Source organism: Penaeus vannamei, chromosome 7 (assembly GCF_042767895.1).
Source record: "Penaeus vannamei isolate JL-2024 chromosome 7, ASM4276789v1, whole genome shotgun sequence".
NCBI classification, from domain to species: Eukaryota; Metazoa; Arthropoda; class Malacostraca; order Decapoda; family Penaeidae; genus Penaeus; species Penaeus vannamei.
The window spans coordinates 10,188,935-10,190,655 of record NC_091555.1 but is presented as its reverse complement, the minus strand read 5'-3'; the positions used below and the strand labels follow the sequence as shown (position 1 = coordinate 10,190,655).

At 33.1% G+C, this 1,721-nt stretch overlaps 1 protein-coding gene across 2 annotated transcripts in view; it reads left to right on the top strand.

Moving 5' to 3' along the window:
- Positions 1-1,721, top strand: part of LOC113809564 (uncharacterized) — a 54,916-nt gene that overhangs the window by 50,235 nt on the left and 2,960 nt on the right. The window contains exon 1 of one of the 2 annotated variants that reach the window (XM_070123496.1): positions 1,170-1,247. The exons of the other annotated variant lie outside the window; for it this stretch is intronic. The gene's annotated coding sequence lies outside the window, so the exon portion shown is untranslated. Of the gene's footprint in view, positions 1-1,169; positions 1,248-1,721 lie in introns of those variants that run through there. 2 annotated transcript variants of the gene reach the window in all.

Sequence of the window (1,721 nt, the reverse complement as noted above, 5' to 3'; positions counted from 1 at the left end):
TCGAGCTCTGTCGGCCTACTCCTTTCCCTCGGGAGTTCCGCCGGATCAAAACCTGAGGGTGAAGCTCGCCTTTTTCAAGGGACGCCGTCGTCTGACGCAGCTGGCAGCGGGATACTTAAAAACCTACGCTTCTGTGCGACAAACCCACACATTGAAACACACATGCATATGTGGGGGTGTGGGTGTAAATATAATATATATACATATATATATATAGAGAGAGAGATACACAGGTATAGATGTACATATATGTAAATATGATATAATATAATATAGATATTTCTGAAAATAAAACTAGCCACAATGAGAATTGAAAATAAGCGTACGCTTATTTTCAATTCTCATTGTGGTTAGTTTCTTTTTCATTTTTGTGTACACGTGATTGTGTTTATGCTTGTATTCATAGATATTTCTTTATCTACACATACCCACATGTGTGTATGTATATATATATATATATATATATATATATATATATATATATATATATATATATATAAATCTACGTACACATGTATGTATGTGTGTATATACATATTTATATACATGTGTATATATATGTATATAAAAACATGTGTATATATAAGTATATATGTATATACATATACATACATATATATATATATATATATATATATATATATATATATATATATGTATATATATGTATGACAGAGTGTGTGAATGAGCGAGTGTATCTGCACACAAACACGCACAAAAAACAATCACATTATTTGCACACGTACACACATACAAACACACACAAACACAAACACACGCACACACACCTATATATAGTTATATGCATATACACATACGTACATACGTATATGATTACATCATAAGTCATTATTCATGAATCAGTAAAACCCTATATACAATATTCATTTCTTTTTTATATTTGGAAGTTGGGAAGTTTCTTAGGAAGTTGCCACAGAGCGACTGCTACCAGATACTGAATTTGCGCTGATATTTAAAAGAAAACAATTTAGCAGTGATTTTCACATACAAATGCGGCTCTAACAAAACATTTTATTTGGAATTATATTTTGTGTGTTATCCATCAAATGGATAAGTGCATAACGAACGACAAAGTATAACAGACTACATATATAAATTTCTAAATGGAATCTCTGACGCGCATGCGCAGGAGAAACGTCCATGAGTTTCGTGCGTATAAAAGGCGTGGTTTCGTCGACGAGTTTCACATCAAGTATTTTCAGTTGGTGTGTTCATATTTGCCACAGGTAAGTGAACAAGTGGAAAACATTTAAGTCGTAAATGTTTATAAACATTTCCATTTCTCCTACAAAGGAATGCACTACGAAAACGAATTACAATCAGCATTGTGTTAGCAATCAAAATACCAAGCTGTATGCTATATATATCATTGTATCACTTCCCATTATGTCGCGAACAAGGTGTGAATACATATGAAAAAAAAAAAAATCAGGGAATAACTCTAATGCCAATTATGGTAGGACAAGCGAAAGGACCGAGGATCACTCAAGGAATTTGGATATGGTGAGAATCAGTTGCGACCGTGATCAAGCAGATATAACTACGAATCAATATCTCATTTGAAATATCATTTTGATGTTGAATTAGATTAAATGACCGTTTATGCCTCTGCATTAAACACAAGCAGTGAAGACAGTGTTCTTCCCACGATAATTGTTCTGCATTTTCCATACACCCTTTCCTTGGTCACTTCAAGTGCC